The sequence below is a fragment of the Nomascus leucogenys genome, chromosome 9, assembly GCF_006542625.1.
Source record: "Nomascus leucogenys isolate Asia chromosome 9, Asia_NLE_v1, whole genome shotgun sequence".
NCBI lineage: Eukaryota > Metazoa > Chordata > Mammalia > Primates > Hylobatidae > Nomascus > Nomascus leucogenys.
Genome location: NC_044389.1, coordinates 63,695,453 through 63,715,116, shown reverse-complemented (window position 1 = coordinate 63,715,116; position 19,664 = coordinate 63,695,453). Strand labels below are relative to the sequence as shown.

Genomic DNA, 19,664 nt, shown 5'->3' with positions numbered 1-19,664 from the left:
CAATGTGTTTGTATAGTTTCCAAAAATTCCTCTTGTTATTGATTTCTAGTTTTATTCAATTGTGGTTTGAGAACATGCTTGATATTGTTTCAATTTTTTTGAAAATTTAAATACTTGTTTTGTGACCTAACATATGGTCTATTCTTGAGAATGATCCATGAGAGGAGAAGAAGAACGTGTATTCTGCAGCCATTGAATGAAATATTTTGTAAATATCTATTAGGAACACTTGTTTTATAGTAGAGGTTAAGTCTGATGTTTCCTTGTTGATTTTCTGTCTGGGAGATCTGTCCAATGCTGAAAGTGGGATGTTGAAGTCTCCAGCTATTATTATATTGGGATCTATCTCATTGCCTCTAATAATATTTGCTTTATATATCTGGTGATGGGTGCACATATATTTCCAATCATTAAATTATCTTGCCAAATTGATCCCTTTATCATTAAAAAATGATCTTCTTTGTCTCACAGTTTTTTCTTGAAATCTATTTTGTTTAACATAAGTATAACTACTCCTGATCATTTTTTGATTTCCGTTAGCATGGAATATCATTTTTCATCCCCTTATTTTCAGTCTATCTGTATCTTTGTATGTGAAGTGTGTTTCTTGTGGGCAGCGGATCGTTGACCCTTGTTTTTTCACCCATGCAGCCACTCTATGCCTTTTGATGGCAGAATTTAGTCCATTTACATTCAATGATATTATTGATAAATAAGGACTTACTCTTGCCATTTTGTTATTTGTTTTCTGGTGGCTTTATGGTCTTCTCTTTCTTCTTTCCTTGCTTCCTTCTTGTCTACCTTTTGGTGAAGGTGATTTTTCTCTGGTGATATGCTTTACTTTCTTATTTTTTTTATTTTTTATATGCCCATTGTATGATTTTGGTTGAGGTTACCATGAGGCTAGCATATACTCTCTCATAACCCATTATTTTAAACTGATGACAACTTAATACTGATTATATACAGAAACAAACAGGCAAAAAGAAAACTAATGAGAACTCTACACCTTAACTTCATCCTTCCACTTTTTAACTTTTTCTATTTCTCTTTATGTCTTATTGTACTATGTCTTGAAAAGTTGTTGTAGTTTTTATGGTTAATTAGTTCATAATTTAGTCTTTCTACTTGAGTAATTTATACCACAATTACAGTGTTACACTATTCTGTATTTTTCTATGCGCTATTACCAGTGAGTTATTAACCTTCAGGTGATTTCTTCTTGCTCATTCACATCCTTTTCTTTCAGATTGAAGAACTCGCTTTAGCATTTCTTCTAGGACAGGTCTTGTGTTGATGTAATCCCTCAGCTTTTGTTTTTCTGGGAAGGTATTTATTTCTCCTTCATGCTTGAAGGATATTTTCACCAGGTATACTATTCAAGGGTATTTTTTTTTTCTTTCAGCACTTTAAATATGTCATACCACTCTATCCTGGCCCCTGAGAAGTCTGCTTCCAGAGGTATTACAGATCCATTGTATGTTGTTTGTTTCTTTTCTCTTGCTGCTTTTAGGATTCTTTCTTCATTCTTGACCTTTGGGAGTTTGATTATTAAATGTCTTTAGGTAGTCTTCTTTGGGTTAAATCTGCATAATGTTCTATAACCTTCTTGTACTTGAATGTTGATATTTCTCTAGGTTTGGGATGTTCTCTGATACTACCCATTTGAATAAATTTTCTACTTCTATTTCTTTGTCTACCTCCTCTTTAAGGCCAATAATTCTTAGATTTACCCTTTTGGGGCTATTTTCTAGATTCCATGGGTATGCTTCATTGTTTAATTTTTTTTCTTTTGTCTCCTCTGACTGTGTATTTTCGAATAGGCTATTTTCAAGCTCACTAATACTTTCTTCTGCTTGATCAATTCTGGTATTAAGAGACTCTGATGCATTCTTCGGTATGTCAGTTGCATTTTTAAACTCTAGAATTTCTGCTTGATTCTTTGCAATTATTTCAATCTCTTTGTTAAATTTATCTGATATGATTCTAAACTTCTCTGGGTTATCTTGAATTTCTTCAAGTTTTCTCCAAACAGCCATTTTGAACTATCTGTCTGAAAGGTCATATATCTCTATTTCTCCAGGATTGGTCCCTGATGCCTTATTTATACTGTGAAGTTATGTGTTCCTGGATGGTTTGATGCTTGTAGATGCTCATCAGTGCCTGGGCATTGATAAGTTAATTATTTATTGTTGTCTTCATAGTCTGGGCTTGTTTGTGCTTGTCCTCTTTGGGAAGGCGTTCCAGATATTTAAAGGGACTTGGGCCCCAAGCCCAATCATGCTGTGATTTTTACAGGCTCATACAAGTACTGTGTTGGTGGTCTTGGATAAAATCTGCAAACATTCTCTGGATTACCAGGCAGAGACTCTTGTGTTTTTCCCTAACTTTCTTTCAAACAAATGAAGTCTCTCTCTGTGTTGCACTATGTGGAACTGTGGGTGTGGTGATGCAAGCACCTCTGTGGCCACCATCATTGGAACTGCGCTGGGTTAGATCTGAAGCAAGAACAGCACTGGGCTTTGCCGGAAGCCTTTCACTTGAAAGTTAAGAGTTCCCCCAGGCCCTGGGCACATTCAGAGTTGCTGTCTGGGAGCCAGGAATTGGATCAAAAACCTTAGCAATTTACCTGCTATTCTATTCTACTGTGGCTAAGCTAGCACTCAAACCACAATAAAAAGTGCTTCCTGCTCTTCCTTCCCATTTCCACAGGCAGAGGAGCCACTCCCTGTGCCCATTGCCACCACTAGTCTATGGGGTGTTCTGCCAGGCCACCACTGATGTTCACTTAAAACCCAAGGGCGCTTTTGTCAGCTTGTGGCATTCGCTACCAGGCCTGGGACTCACCCTTCAAGGCAGTGGGCTACCCTCTGCTCCAGGGCAGGTCCAGAAATGCTGTCCAAGAGGCTAGGCCTGGACTCACGGACACCAAGGGCCTGCTTGTTGCTCTGCCTCACTGTGGCTGAGCTGGTACCTAAAGTGCATGGCAAAATCCCCTTTACTTTTCCCTCTGAAGGAGTCTTTCACAGTAGCCACCACAGCTGGGAATGTGTTGGGTCACCCCTGAAATCAGAACTTCTCAGTGCTCAAGCCCCATAGCATACTCCCTGAGTATCACTGTTGGTTATTCACAACCCAAGGTCTGTTTAGTCAGCAGGTGACAAATCCTTCAAGGACTGGGTCCTTCCCTTCAAGGTACCCAGTTCCCTTTTGGCCCAGGGTGTGTCTTGAAATGTCATCTAGGAGGTAGAACCTGGAATAGAGGCCTCAGGACTCTGCCTGTTTCCCTATCCCACTGTGACTGAGGTGGTATCCAAGTTGCAAAACAAAGTCCTCTTTTCTCTCTCCTGTCCTTGGGCAGGAGGAAGGAGTCACTTTTGTTGCTGTGAGCTGCACTGCCCCGGATTAGGATAGGGATGGTGCAAGCACTCCCATAGCTGCACCATCTTGTGTCTCCCTAGGTCACATTCCACCCTAGTTCACTGGCTCTAAGCCTAATCTAGCACTAGGAATTGCCTAGGAATTGCAGTCCTTGTGTCCTAGACTGCCTTTCAAGTTTATCTAAAATCCCAGAGCATTTCAGCTTATAGTAGTGGAGCCTGATAAGAAAGTCAGGTTCCAATTGCTGGGATGGGCAATTGCCATCTGGCTAGGGCTGGTCCAAATACTCCCTCCCTGTGTGGGCACTGGCTGAGCCCAGCAAGTCCTTATTATCTGCTGCGTGTGATAGGGCAGCACTGAGTTCAATGTAAAGTCACACAGTCACTAAACTCTCCCTCCCCGAAGCTCACAGATTCTCTGAGTGGTATTACTGTTGCTGGGGTATGGGGGAGGGATGCTGGTGGCGATTAAGACTGTCTCTCTGAGCCTCTTCCATGCTTCTTTTAGTGATAAGAAGTTAAAACCACATACTGTGATTGCTTATCGGAGTTTTGGTTCTTGTGACAATTGTTAACAGTTGTGATTGTCCTTTTACGTGTGAAGATACTTGTTAAAATTTGGGATTCCAGTAAATGGGGGGGGGTGAATGATGCAGGGTTCTATTCTGCCATCCTGCTCCACCCTCTCTTTTTTTCTTAGTCTAGCTAAAGGAATGTCAATTTTGTTTATTTTATTTTTTATTTTTTTATAAAAAATTAGCTCTTAGTTTCGTTGCTCTTTTCTATTTTTTTGGTATTTGCTATATAATTTATTATTTTTATTATTTTATAATTTTCTTTATTATTTTCTTCCTCTGCTAGGTGTAAAGTTAGGTTGTTTCTTTGAAATATTTTCTTTTTTCTGAATGTAGGTGTTTATTGCTACGCACTTCTCTTGGAACTGCTTTTGCTGCATCCCATAAATTTGGGTATGGTGTATTACCATTTAAATGTGTCTGAAGACATTTTTAAATTTCCCTTTTGGTTTATTCTTTTACTTGCTGGTTTTCAGGATTGTGTTGTTAATATTCCACATATTTGTGGGTTTTGCAAAGTTCTTCCTATTTATATCTAGTTTCATAATATTGTGCATGAAAAAGAAACTTGATCCAATTTTTAAAAATTTATTGAGACACTTTTGTGGCCTGACATGATCTATACTGAAGAATATTTCTTATGCACTTGAGAAGAATGTGTATTCTGCTGCTGTTGGAAAGTTGACCTATAGTGTTGTTCAAGTCTGCTGTTTTCTTGCTGACTTTCTGTTTTAGCTCTACATTGTTGAAAGTGGAGAATTGCCTCATGTTCTTACTTATATGTGGGAGCTAAATGATGAGACCACATGGACACATAGAAGGGAACACCACACACCAGTGCATACTGGAGGGTGAAGGGTGGGAAAAGGAAGAGGATCAGAAAAAATAACTATTGAGTACCAGGCCTAATACCTGGGTGATGAAATAATTGGTACAACAAACCTCCATGACACATGTTTACCTATGTAACAACCCTGCACATCCTGCACATGTACCCCTGAACTTAAAATAAAAGTAAAAACAAACAAACAAAAAAGTGGACTATTGAAGTCTTCAATTATTATTGTATTGCTATCTCTCCCTTCAAATCTGTTGATATTTGGTTCATATATTTAAGAGCTCTGAGTGCATATTTTAAAAAATTATATCCTCTTAATTGGCCTCTGTATCTTTCTATTATGAACTTCTTTATCCCTTGTGAAAATTTTCTATATAAAGTCTATTTTGTCTAATATAAGATTAGGCACTCCTGCTCTCTTTTAATTATTATTTTCATGTAACATTTTTTTCATGAAAATGTATTCATTTTCAGCCTGTTTGTGTCCTTAAAGGTAAACTGAGTCTTTTGTAGGCAGCATACGGTTGGATAATGTTTTCTTACCCTTTCATCCACTTTTTTGACTGGGAAATTTAACTATTTACATATATAGTAATTATTGATAGGGAGGACTTTTAATTGTTATTTTGTTGTTTTCTGAACATTTTGTAGTTTCTTTGTTCCTTTCTTCTTCTCTTGCTATTTTTCTTTACGATTTCATGATTTTTAGAGTGGTATGCTTTGATTCCTTCTCTTTATATTTTCTGTATCTTGCACAGGTTTTAATTTGTGTTTACCATGAGGCTAATATACGCCATCTTCAGTTATAACAGTCCAGTTTCACATGATGAGAACTTAAGTTCAATCACATACAAAAACTCTCACCTTTCCTTCCTCATTCCTCTCATACACTTAATGTTACTAGAGTCAAAATGTATAACTTTTAATATTGTATATTTATTAGCAAATTATTGTAGTTAGATATTCTTACGCATTTGTCTTTTAACGTTTATATGAATTGAACACGATTTATGAGTCACCATTATTATATTAGTTCTGTATCTGACGTCTCCTTATTTTAAGCAATGAGATTTATAATTTTATGTATTTTCATGCTTCTAATTAGCATCTATTTGTATCCTCTTCATCTTGAAGAATTCCCTTTAGCATTTCTAATACGGCAGGTCTTGTAATGAGCTCTCTCAATTTTTGTTTGGGAGGTTTTCTCTCTCCTTCATTTCTGAAGGACAGCTTTGCTGGTATATTATTTTTGGTTGGTAAGTTTTTCTCTTAATATTTTGAATATATTATCTCATTTTCTTCTGTGTTACAAAGTTTCTGCTGAGAGGTATACTTATAGTCTTATGGTGATTATCTTCTATGTAATGAGACACTTTTTACTTACCACTATTTTTTTTTTGAGACAGAGTCTTGCCCTTTCACCCAGGCTGGAATGCAGTGGTGCTATCTCGGCTCACTGCAAGCTCCGCCTCCTGGGTTCACGCCATTCTCCTGCCTCAGCCTCCTGAGTAGCTGGGACTACAGGCGCCTGCCACTGCGCCTGGCTAATTTTTTGTATTTTTAGTAGAGACAGGGTTTCACCGTGTTAGCCAGGATGGTCTCAATCTCCTGACCTTGTGATCCGCCTGCCTCGGCCTCCCAAAGTGCTGGGATTACAGGCGTGAACCACTGCGCCCGGCCTTACTTACCACTTTGATCTTCCTTTTCCTTTGACTTTTATAATTTGATTACAATGTATATTCATGTAGACTTCTTTAAATTCAACCTATTTGGGTTCCTTTGGGCTTCATGAGTCTAGCTTTCCATTTCCTTTTTGAGACTGAGAATGTTTTCCATCATTATTGCTTTAAATCACTTTCTACCAATTTTTATCTCTATTCTCCTTCTGTAACTTCCATAACACATATATTGATTCTCTTGGCAGAGTTGCATAAGTTTCTTAGGCTTTCTTCGTCTTTTTCATTCTTTTTTCTTGCTCCTCTGATGGAACAATTTAAAATAACCTGTCTTTAAACCTACTGATTTTTTATTCTGCCTGATAAAATCTGCTGTTGAGGCCTCTAGTAAATTTTTCATTTTGGTTATGGTGTTCCTCTGCCTCAAAATTTCTGGTTAATTCTTTTTCATCATTTCTATCTCCTTATTGAATTTGTCATACATTTCATCTATTGTTTTCCAGATTATGTTTACTGTCTATCCACGAATTACAAGAGAATTAGCATCTATTCTCTTGTAACTCACTGAGCACATTTAAGATGATTATTTTGAATTCTTTTGCAATTCACAGATCTCCATTTATTTTGGGTTAGTTACTAAAGTATTGTTTTCTTACTTAAATTTTGTTATGTTTTCTTAATTCTTCATATTCCTTGTAGGTTTACTTTGTTGTCTGTACATTTAAAGAAGCAGATACCTCTTCCAAACTTTATGTACTAGTCCAGACTCAGAGACGCATACACTGGTCAGTAGTGCTTAATATGAGGCAAGATAGAGGCCAACTCAACAAGGAGCACACTGTGAGGCTGGAAACCTACTGGAAACTTTCTTCCCCCTGGAGGAAAAGCCTCAGTTCTGTGCTTTTTCCAATTTTATAGAGCAGTGTCAGCTATAAGACGATGTTTGTCTCCTTTCTTTGTTGCGTACCTTTCCAGGAGATTGAGCTCTGCTGGTTATTCAGTGCTTGTTATGATGCAAGATATAAACTGGCTCCATGGAGGGCACTCTGAGTTGCAGAAGACAAGGCCCCTTCACTTCCTTTTGTCTTTTCTGGAGGAAGAACCTCTGTTATGCACCTTATTTCCAATCTCACAGAGCTGTTAGGGGCTTCCCTCCCCTTTCCTTGGAACTAGGCTCTGCCAGTCCTTCAGCACTCAGTATGAGATGAGAAAGAACCTCACTCCATAGAGGGTTCTGAAATGCCTGCAATAGAATTCCCTTCACTTTCTTCCTTTCCTTCTAGAGATACAACCTCAGTTCTGTGCCTTTTCCTTATCTTGAATAGCAATGCTGGCTGTGAGGGAATTCTCTTCTCTTTCCTTTATTTCTAGTTGTTTAGAGGACTGGGATCTACAGGTGGTTCAGTGCTCAGTATGAGGCCAAAAAGAATCCAGCTCCAAGAAGGGCACCCTGCAAAGGCAGGAGGCTAGGCAGCCAGGCACACACTGAAATCTCACTTTCCCCACTATAGGAGAAATCATGTATGAAGGCAAGCTTCTCAGTGCTAAACTAAGGTTGTTTTGGGGAAGAACCCACATGGATAAAGTAAAATTTCTTTTTTTAATTTTTATTTTATTTTATTATTTTATTTTATTTTATTTTTTGAGATGGAGTCTCGCTCTGTCACCCAGCCTGGAGTGCGGTGGTGCAATCTTGGCCCACTGCAACTTCCACCTCCTGGGTTCAAGTGATTCTCCTGCCTCAGCCTCCTGAGTAGCTGAGACTACAGGCACCCACCGCCATGTCTGGTTAATTTTTTTTTAGTCAAGATGGAATTTCACCATATTGGCCAGGCTGGTCTCAAATTCCTGACCTTGTGATCTGCTTGCCTCGGCCTCCCAAAGTGCTGGGATTACAGGTATGAGCCACTACACCTGGACGATTCTATTTCTTAACTGCATTCTGAATTTCTCCTCAAAATATTTTGGTACGAATACTGTTGTTATATTGACATTATTTTTTCTGGAGAAATAAAAGCTATGGCTTTCTACTTTGCTGTCTTGCTGATATTCCCCCACCTTCTCCCAAAGCAATAATTCTTATTTAAATGAACTCATTTCATGTATTTATACAAAAGGCATTCAAGAAGACTTCCTAATTTGGAGGTGTTTTCATGAACTTCAAGCCATTTCCATCCTCTCTTCCCTCTTTCCTTTCTTGTTTGAATAGATTCTCTCTCCCCTTTCTCCCCGCTTCCCTCCTTCTGTTTCTCCTTTCTTTCCTCATTTCTTTTTCCCGCTCTTCATTTTTTATGTTGATTTTCTGAACTTTCTTGACAAATCCCAAAGGTCTGATTTTGTAGACCTCCAAATGCATGGATGATAGTAAAGAGAGATTATAGGAAATAATGAGAGAGTATGTAGGCATTCTGAATGACTTGACTTTTCATGCTTGGACTCATTTATCACTTTATTTATTTGAATATAAGAAATGGAGGAAAAGGTTGAATTCTGTGTTATGACTAGAGAAGCTGAACAACTTTAATAAGTGCCATTAACCCATTTCATTAAATTTTGGCACAGTGGTGCATACACATTACTGGATCGCAAAGTATGTCCATTAATTAAAATTACACATCTTGAGGGCTTATCTGCTTCACTCACACTCTTTAAAAATAATATGTAAAAAATAAATAAAAATTAAAAATAAATTTCGATTGAAAGTAAAAATGCTGAGTGTTAAAAACAAATGAAAATACAGAGATGAGATTTTTAGATCCAAGTAACTAACAAGTTAACATTATACTGCCACTTCTACAGCTAAATTAACATGTAATTCTTCTAATGTGTAATGGTCAGGCAATCAAAGAATAGACAAATATACAGCATGCTGGAATGTTAAAAAAAAATTGGACTAGTGATTAGGAGACCTAAGATCTAGTCCCATTTTTGTTACATCTACCCTTTTGTCCATAAGCAAGCTAATTATTTCTCTCTTCATTTGTGCGGTTTATACTTAAGCATCTCTAGATTTTAGATTTCCAATTATCACTAGACTTCTAGGGTTACCGAAGTTGCTAATGTTGGACCACTGCACAAATTCTTCCTGAAATATACTGATTTACATGTACTCCAAGAATAGGAACTGATATTTCCTGATACCCCAGAGAGCGAAATGTGTCCCCTGAAGCAACATTTACTTTAGTGATTTTATTATGTGGTGCCCATGGAAATGCTATCTAAAGAATAATGATCATGGTGCATCCTTATTTCTTTTATTAACCCAAATGATACAGTCATCATAAGAGCTGAGACAGGGAAGCTATAGGACAGTAGAGATATTTATTTAATGTCCTCAAGTTTCTTTTTGCCACATAAAATAAAATTAAGTTTTCCATGGAAATAACGGGTTTGAAAATTTGTGACAGGACCTGACAAACCATCTCTGATAAGACAACATCTCAAGGAAAATGATTCTGAGTTCTAAACAATAAACAATTTAATTTTGGTGCATAGCTTATTTCTACATTGAAAGTTGTGTACAATTCCTGCAAGCTCCACTTACAGCTTTAACTCTACTTAAATTCTGTTTTCCCAAGTACTATCCTTTCTTCTAATTTAAAAAATTAAGTGAAAATACCTCTGGAAAGCAAGGTTAATTTGCTACTAATATACTTTCTTTTAATATGGAGCCAAGATGGCCGAATAGGAACAGCTCCAGTCTACAGCTCCCAAGAGTGAGCGACGCAGAAGACGGGTGATTTCTGCAGTTCCATCTGAGGTACCAGGTTCATCTCACTAGGGAGTGCCAGACAGTGGGTGCAGGACACTGGGTGCAGTGCACCATGCGCAAGCCGAAGCAGGGCGAAGATTGCCTCACTTGGGAAGTGCAAGGGGTCAGGGAGTTCCCTTTCCTAGTTAAAGAAAGGGGTGACAGACGGCACCTGGAAAATTGGGTCACTCCCACCTAATACTGCACTTTTACAATGGGCTTAAAAAACGGCACACCAGTAGATTATATCCTGCACCTGGCTCAGAGGGTCCTACTCCCACGGAGTCTCACTGATTGCTAGCACAGCAGTCTGAGATCAAACTGCAAGGCAGCAGCAAGGCTGGGAGAGGGGCGCCTGCCATTGCCCAGGCTTGATTAGGTAAACAAAGCAGCCAGGAAGTTAGAACTGGGTGGAGCCCACCACAGCTCAAGGAGGCCTGCCTGCCTCCATAGGCTCCACCTCTGGGGGCAGGGCACAGACAAACAAAAATTCAGCAGTAACCTCTGCAGACTTAAATGCCCCTGTCTGACAGTTTTGAAGACAGTAGTGGTCCTCCCAGCACGCAGCTGGAGATCTGAGAATGGGCAGACTGCCTCCTCAAGTGGGTCCCTGACCCCCGAGCAGCCTAACTGGGAGGCACCCCCCAGTAGGGGCAGACTGACACCTCACACGGCCAGGTACTCCTCTGAGACAAAACTTCCAGAGGAACGATCAGGCAGCAGCATTTGCGAGTCACCAATATCCGCTGTTCTACAGCCACCACTGTTCTACAGCCACCACTGTTCTGCAGCCACCACTGCTGATACCCAGGCAAACAGGGTCTGGAGTGGACCTCTAGAAAATTCCAACAGACCTGCAGCTGAGGGTCCTGTCTGGTAGAAGGAAAACTAACAAACGGAAAAGACATCCACACCAAAAACCCTTCTGTACGTCACCATCATCAAAGACCAAAAGTAGATAAAACCACAAAGATGGGGAAAAAACAGAGCAGAAAAACTGGGAACTCTAAAAAGCAGAGCACCTCTTCTCCTCCAAAGGAACACAGCTCCTCACCAGCAATGGAACAAAGCTGGACGGAGAATGACTTTGATGAGTTGAGAGAAGAAGGCTTCGGATGATCAAACTACTCCGAGCTACAGGAGGAAATTCAAACCAATGCCAAACAAGTTAAAAACTCTGAAAAAAAATTAGATGAATGGATAACTAAAATAACCAACGCAGAGAAGTCCATAAAGGAGCTGATGGAGCTGAAAGCCAAGGCTCGAGAACTACGTGAAGAATGCAGAAGCCTCAGGAGTTGATGCGATCAACTGCAAGAAAGGGTATCAGTGATGGAAGATGAAATGAATGAAATGAAACGAGAAGGGAAGTTTAGAGAAAAAAAATAAAAAGAAACGAACAAAGCCTCCAAGAAATATGGCACTACGTGAAAAGACCAAATCTACTTTGTATTGGTGTACCTGCAAGTGACAGGGAGAATGGAACCAAGTTGGACAACACTCTGCAAGATATTATCGTGGAGAACTTCCCCAATCTAGCAAGGCAGGCCAACATTCAGATTCAGGAAATACAGAGAACACCACAAAGATACTCCTCGAAAAGAGCAACTCCAAGACACATAATTGTCAGATTCACCAAAGTTCAAATGAAGGAAAAAATGTTAAGGGCAGCCAGAGAGAAAGGTCGGGTTACCTACAAAGGGAAGCCCATCAGACTAACAGCTAATCTCTCGGCAGAAACTCTACAAGCCAGATGAGAGTGGGGGCCGATATTCAACATTCTTAAAGAAAAGAATTTTCAGCCCAGAATTTCATATCCAGCCAAACTAAGCTTCATAAGTGAAGGAGAAATAAAATACTTTACAGACAAGCAAATGCTGAGTGATTTTGTCACCACCAAGCCTGCCCTAAAAGAGCTCCTGAAGGAAGCACTGAACATGGAAAGGAACAACCGGTACCAGCCACTGCAAAAACATGCCAAAATGTAAAGACCATCAAGGCTAGGAAGAAACTGCATCAACTAACGAGCAAAATAACCAGCTAACATCAGAATGACAGGACCAAATTCACACCTAACAATATTAACTTTAAATGTAAATGGGCTAAATGCTCCAATTAAAAGACACAGACTGGCAAATTGGAAAAAGAGTCAAGACCCATCAGTGTGCTGTATTCAGGAAACCCATCTCATGTGCAGAGACACACATAGGCTCAAAATAAAGGGATGGAGGAAGATCTACCAAGCAAATGGAAAACAAAAAAAGGCAGGGGTTGCAATCCTAGTCTCTGATAAAACAGACTTTAAACTAACAAAGATCAAACGAGACAAAGAAAGCCATTACATAATGGTAAAGGGGTCAATTCAACAAGAAGAGCTAACTATCCTAAATATATATGCACCCAATACAGGAGCACCCAGATTCATAAAGCAAGTCATTAGTGACCTACAAAGAGACTTAGACTCCCACACAATAATAATGGGAGACTTTAACACCCCACTGTCAACATTAGACAGATCAACGAGACAGAAAGTTAACAAGGATACCCAGGAATTGGACTCAGCTCTGCACCAAGCAGACCTAATAGACATCTACAGAACTCTGCACCCCAAATCAACAGAACATACATTTTTTTCAGCACCACACCACACCTATTCCAAAATTGACCACATAGTTGGAAGTAAAGCACTCCTCAGCAAATGTAAAAGAACAGAAATTATAACAAACTGTCTGTCAGACCACAGTGCAATCAAACTAGAACTCAGGATTAAGAAAGTCACTCAAAATCGCTCAACTACATGGAAACTGAACAACCTGCTCCTGAATGACTACTGGGTACATAATGAAATGAAGGCAGAAATAAAGATGTTCTTTGAAACCAAGGAGAATAAAGACACAACATACCAGAATCTCTGGAACACATTCAAAGCAGTGTGTAGAGGGAAATTTATAGCACTAAATGCCCACAAGAGAAAGCAGGAAAGATCCAAAACTGACAACCTAACATCACGATTAAAAGAACTAGAAAAGCAAGAGCAAACACATTCAAAAGCTAGCAGAAGGCAAAAAATAATTAAAATCAGAGCAGAACTGAAGGAAATAGAGACACAAAAAACCCTTCAAAAAATTAATGAATCCAGGAGCTGGTTTTTTGAAAAGATCAACAAAATCGATAGACCACTAGCAAGACTAATAAAGAAGAAAAGAGAGAAGAATCAAATAGATGCAATAAAAAATGATAAAGGGGATATCACCACTGATCCCACAGAAATACAAACTACCATCAGAGAATACTACAAACACCTCTATGCAAATAAACTAGAAAATCTAGAAGAAATGGATAAATTCCTCGACACATACACCTTCCCAAGACTAAACCAGGAAGAAGTTGAATCTCTGAATAGACCGATAACAGGCTCTGAAGTTGTGGCAATAATCAATAGCTTACCAACCAAAAAAAGTCCAGGACCAGATGGATTCACAGCCGAATTCTACCAGAGGTACAAGGAGGAGCTGGTACCATTCCTTCTGAAACTATTCCAATCAATAGAAAAAGAGGGAATCCTCTCTAACTCATTTTATGAGGCCAGCATCACCCTGATATCAAAGCCTGGCAGAGACACAACCAAAACAGAGAATTTCAGACCAATATCCTTGATGAACATGGATGCAAAAATCCTCAATAAAATACTGGCAAACAGAATCTAGCCGCACATCAAAAAGCTTATACGCCATGATCAAGTGGGCTTCAACCCTGGGATGCAAAGCTGGTTCAACATACGCAAATCGATAAATGTAATCCAACATATAAACAGAACCAAAGACAAAAACCACATGATTATCTCAATAGATGCAGAAAAGGCCTTTGACAAAAAACAACAACCCTTCATGCTAAAAACTCTCAATAAATTATATATTCATGGGGCATATCTCAAAATAATAAGAGCTATCTATGACAAACCCACAGCCAGTATCATACTGAATGGCCAAAAACTGGAATTATTCCCTTTGAAAACTGGCACAAGACAGGGATGCCCTCTCTTACCACTCCTATTCAACATAGTGTTGGAAGTTCTGGCCAGGGCAATCAGACAGGAGAAGGAAATAAAGGGTATTCAATTAGGAAAAGAAGAAGTCAAATTGTCCCTGTTTGCAGATGACATGATTGTATATCTAGAAAACCCCATCGTCTCAGCCCAAAATTTCCTTAAGCTGATAAGCAACTTCAGCAAAATCTCAGGATACAAAATCAATGTACAAAAATCACAAACATTCTTATACACCAATAACAGAGAAACAGAGAGCCAAGTCATGAGTGAACTCCCATTCACAATTGCTTCAAAGAGAATAAAATACCTAGGAATACAACTTACAAGGGATGTGAAGGACCTCTTCAAGGAGAACTACAAACCATTGCTCAATGAAATAAAAGAGAGGATACAAACAAATGGAAGAACATTCCATGCTCATGGGTAGGAAAAATCAATATCATGAAAATGGCCATACTGCCCAAGGTAATTTATAGATTCAATGCCATCCCCATCAAGTTACCAATGACTTTCTTCACAGAATTGGAAAAAACTACTTTAAAGTTCATATGGAACCAAAAAAGAGCCCGCATCACCAAGTCAATCCTAAGCCAAAAGAACAAAGCCAGAGGTATCATGCTACCTGACTTCAAACTATACTACAAGGCTACAGTAACCAAAACAGTATGGTACTGGTACCAAAACAGAGATATAGACCAATGGAACAGAACAGAGCCCTCAGAAATAATGCCACATATCTACAACCATCTGATCTTTGACAAACCTGACAAAAACAAGCAATGGGGAAAGGATTCCCTATTCAATAAATGGTGCTGGGAAAACTGGCTAGCCATATGTAGAAAGCTGAAACTGGATCCTTTCCTTACACCTTATACAAAAATTAATTCAAGATGGATTAAAGACTTAAATGTTAGACCTAAAACCATAAAAACCCTAGAAGAAAACCTAGGCAGTAGCATTCAGGACATAGGCATGGGCAAGGACTTCATGTCTAAAACACCAAAAGCAATGGCAACAAAGGCCAAAATTGACAAATGGGATCTAATTAAACTAAAGAGCTCCTGCACAGCAAAAGAAACTACCATCAGAGTGAACAGGCAACCTACAGAATGGGAGAAAATTTTTGCAACCTGCTCATCTGACAAAGGGCTAATATCCAGAATCTACAATGAACTCAAACAAATGTACAAGAAAAAAACAAACAACCCCATCAAAAAGTGGGCGAAGGATATGAACAGACACTTCTCAAAAGAAGACATTGATGCAGCCAAAAACACATGAAAAAATGATTATCATCACTGGCCATCAGAGTAATGCAAATCAAAACCACAATGAGATACCATCTCACACCAGTTAGAATGGCCATCATTCAAAAGTCAGGAAACAACAGGTGCTGGAGAGGATGTGGAGAAATAGGAACACTTTTACACTGTTGGTGGGATTGTAAAGTAGTTCAACCATTGTAGAAGTCAGTGTGGCGATTCCTCAGGGATCTAGAACTAGAAATACCATTTGATCCAGCCATCCCATTACTGGGTATATACCCAAAGGACTATAAATCATGCTGCTATAAAGACACATGCACACGTATGTTTATTGTGGCACTATTCCCAATAGCAAAGACTTGGAACCAACCCAAATGTCCAACAATGATAGACTGGATTAAGAAAATGTGGCACATATACACCATGGAATACTATGCAGCCATAAAAAACGATGAGTTCATGTCCTTTGTAGGGACATGGATGACACTGGAAAGCATCATTCTCAGCAAACTATCGCAAGGACAAAAAGCCAAACACCGCATGTTCTCACTCATAGGTGGGAATTGAACAATGAGAACACAGGGACACAGGAAGGGGAACATCACACACCAGGGACTGTTGTGGGGTGGGGGTAGGGGGGAGGGACAGCATTAGGAGATATACCTAATGCTAAATGACAAGTTAATGGGAGCAGCACACCAACATGGCACATGTATACATATGTAACAAACCTGCACGTTGTGCACATGTACCCTAAAACTTAAAGTATAATAATGATAAAATTAAAAAAAAATGCAGTATCCATAAAAAAAAATAACGATTTATACAATACGTGCTTTTCTATGGGAAAGCACCTTTTCCATAGAAGACACTGTTTTTTTTTTCTTTTTCTTTCCTTTTTTTATAATAGGAATATGTTTATGATTGTAAATAGTTTTGTCAATGTACTCAGTTTTTAAAGCTACATTATTGGTCATTTCCAAACTCAAGGTCAGCAAATACTGATTTTCCATATACTTGGGTTAATGCAAATATGTGAACTTTGTGTAAGTCCCATTGATAATTTCACCTTTGATTTGATTTCACTCTGTCTTCAATTTCTTCACTCTATGATGGCTACTAAGTGTTTATAATAAAACGTTCCTTAAGATTTGAAAAGTTGTTTCTGTCATCCTGGTAAAATAACCATTTTGAAAATAAATATTCTCACAATGTTAAAGAAAAACAAACAAACAAACGAAAATAAAATGTAAATTTTAAAGAAAAAAATAGAAAAACAAGTAGGCTTATATAAATACACAAAAGTTAGTTCATACTAATTTAGGTACTATACAATTTTGTTAAAAAAGGAAAATATGTATTTTTAGAGGAATGATATAGCAAGTCTTCTTTAACCAACAGGTCAAACTGAGCATCACTGATAATGGGACAACTTGACATTAGGTGCTTCCTGATATGATGCAATATGTAATGGAGAAGTTCTTGTCTAAAAGAAATATTTATACTGAACAAAATGAAGCCTTTAGAGTTATCTCCCAGTATAAAGAAAATACAGAGATAAGAGAAATGAGTCAGATATTACCACAAGGAAGCAATCAGACAAGTTCAGAATGTGGAACAATCTAAAAGACAAGTGTCCTGTGTTTTTAAAAAGTCAATGTCATCACAAAGAAAAGAGTATTTGGCTGGGAAGTATGGAGAGAGGTGTTCTTTTAAAGAAAAGGACAGTAAAGAGACACAAGCAATGTAATTTTTGTACATTGAATGATGATTCACATAAGTAGCTATAATACATTTTGGACATAATTAAGAAAGTTTAAATATGAGCTAAACATTAGATGATAGTAGAAAATAATTATGAATTTTTTCATCTAGAATAATGGTGATGTTATGTAGGAGGATGTCCTTATACTCAGGAGACGCAAGATGAAATATTTTAAGGTGAAATCTGTAAGCTACTTTCAAATAGTACAAACATAGACACAAATAAACACACACCAAAACACCAAAAGAGAATTGAAGCAAATTTGGAAAAATGTTAACAATTGTTTTGTCTAGGTTGTGAGTATATTGGCCTTCATTGTACTATTCTTTGAACTTTTCCAAAACTTAAAAAAAATTAATAATAAAAAGTTGGAAAAGTTGCACAAAAATTTGAATGTGTTTAATGTCACTGAACTGTACACTTAAAATGGTTAAACTGTTAAATTTTATGTTGTGGATTTTTGACCAACAATTTTAAAAAGTTGGAAAAAATCTTATGTAAAGAGTAATCCTGTCTTAACCACAGTCAGTGTCAATAAACTAGAGGTTTTGTGAGATCTCTAATTATTCACTTAAGGTTTATCCAGAGACACAATCTTCAAGGAAACACATTCTAGACAACTAAAGAAACTACCAAGTGATTGCTCTGGGATTCTGACTTTTTCTTTTAAAGCAATGGACCAAACTGCACATGAATGATTTCTATCATTGGATGACACAGACAGATACTTTAGTAAGGATTCAGTAGGAACTGTTAGTCCTAGTTTATGGGTTATATGCACAGTATATGGCTTTTGGGATCTCTGCTCCATTTCTGAATTTTCCATAAGAGACAGTACTTAATATTTAGCTTGGAATAAAGAGAAGCTAAAATGAGTTAAGTATTGGAAAATTAAATTTATCTGTAAAAGAATTCCAAGTAGATATTACAAAAATTTTTTGAACCACAGTTCAGAGGATATGAATAGATTCTAAAAGTATCCTGGGACATAACTGAGGTTCAACAAGTCAGGGCCAATGTTTCCCTAAAGACTTTTAGGCTGAAACCACAATTACAGGTCACTTTTAATTCTGTTCAGAGCTCTTCCACACACAAAGCTGTGGGGACACTATAATTCTTACTCACAGTGACTGAAAATGAAAGCCTGGTTAAGTACAAAAGGGTGTTTTCTGCCAAGCTCAATGAAAGAAGGAAGTGGCAAGGGTGGGTACAGGATGGCCAAAATTTCCTAGTCTTAACTGTGGACAGCAGGATTGCTTAAAGTTCTGAAAAACATTCCTAAATTAGGTCTTGTCACATGAGACACACTTCTGCCAAAAAAATATGACCTGGGAAGGATTGGGATATGGATACGAGGTCAAAAGTGACATCTTTACATGTCAAAGTCTTAAATGGAATAATGTACTGAATAAAAAAAATAATGGCAGTGATCTCTGTTTGGTCCTGGATTTCTGGTTGTACATATGTATGTGTCTGTATATAACTTTGGTTAAGCCAGCTAACACTTTTATGATACAGGTTTTTTAAGTGTTAAAATGTGAAAAAGGTCTTGTATTAGTCCATTGTTAGATTGCCATAAGGAAACACCCAAGGCTGGGAAGTTTATAAAGAAAACAGGTTTAATTGACTTACAGTTACGCATGGCTGGGGAGGCCTCAGGAAACTTACAATCATGGCAGAAGGCACTTCTTCCCAGGGAAGCAGGAGAGAGAATGAGTGCCAGCAGGGGAAATGCCAGATGCTTATAAAATCATCAGATCTTGTGAGAACGCACTCACTACCCTGAGAACAGTATGGAGAAAACTGCCCCCATGATTCAATTACCTTCCATCAGGTCCCTCCCATGACATGTGGGGATTATATGGATTACAATTCAAGATGAGATTTGGGTGGTGACACAGCCAAACCATATCAGGTCCCTAACTTATAAGGTTGTTGTAAAGAGAAAATGAAATATTACATATAATATAATATTTGTAAATGTAATATATAATATTTATATATAATATGTAATATATAAATTATTTAGTACAGTGCTTTAGTTATTAATTAGTACTATGCACAGTAAGTGCTCAGTTAACATCATCATTGTTTTTAAATCATCATCATAATCATCTCAGACTCTGACGCCGTTCAACCTTGTAACCACAGTGGTATGGAACAACCTGAGGGAGACCAAGGGCTGAAATTAACTCACTCATAGTGGGTGAGCAAAGAATATCATGACTAGGCTAACAGAAAATATGACCTCTAGAATCTAAGATAGCAGTTTAAACCAGAAGTCACAAACTCAAATGCCTAAAAGAAGCTAGCAGGTACTATGCATGAATAACTCAAGGGTGACGGTGATATCAATATATGTGATT

General features: G+C 38.0%; 1 protein-coding gene across 2 annotated transcripts in view; it reads right to left on the bottom strand.

Annotated features, from left to right (window-relative positions):
• The window catches only part of CFAP299 (cilia and flagella associated protein 299), a 659,626-nt gene that overhangs the window by 73,786 nt on the left and 566,176 nt on the right, over window positions 1-19,664 (bottom strand). The window lies entirely within an intron of this gene.